The following is a 412-nucleotide window of genomic DNA, read 5'->3' as shown; positions in this document are numbered from 1 at the left end:
CCGAACCGCACGAAAGCCATGCGGGTGTTTGGGGCGGGGGGGGGGGGGAGGCTCTACACACACGAGTGCCTCCCGCAGACCTTCGTCTGTTTTGCCAATTGCTGCCGCTAACTGGGTGATTTCCTGGGCATCTGGCTGCGCCACATCTTTTGGCTGCCGCGGCCAGCTGCGGGTGGGTGGTTGGGATGGCCGTGCCCTTGTCAGGGGCCAAGTCCCCCCGGGCGCCTTGATTCCCGCGGGTGGCTCGCAGACGGCAGGGCCGAAAGTTCTTACATGTTTGGCGGCGTGCGGCCTACCCCGTTGGGTCTTGGGGGGGGGCTGGGGCTTGGTGCTGCGCCGAAGCTGCCCCAGGCGTGGGTTTCCGGTGGCGGCCCAGGTGTCGCCGCGCCGTTTGGGCCGGTGTGCGTCCCGC

This window comes from Leishmania donovani, chromosome 19 (assembly GCF_000227135.1).
Source record: "Leishmania donovani BPK282A1 complete genome, chromosome 19".
Classification (NCBI taxonomy): Eukaryota; Euglenozoa; class Kinetoplastea; order Trypanosomatida; family Trypanosomatidae; genus Leishmania; species Leishmania donovani.
Note: the sequence above shows the minus strand (reverse complement) of the source record.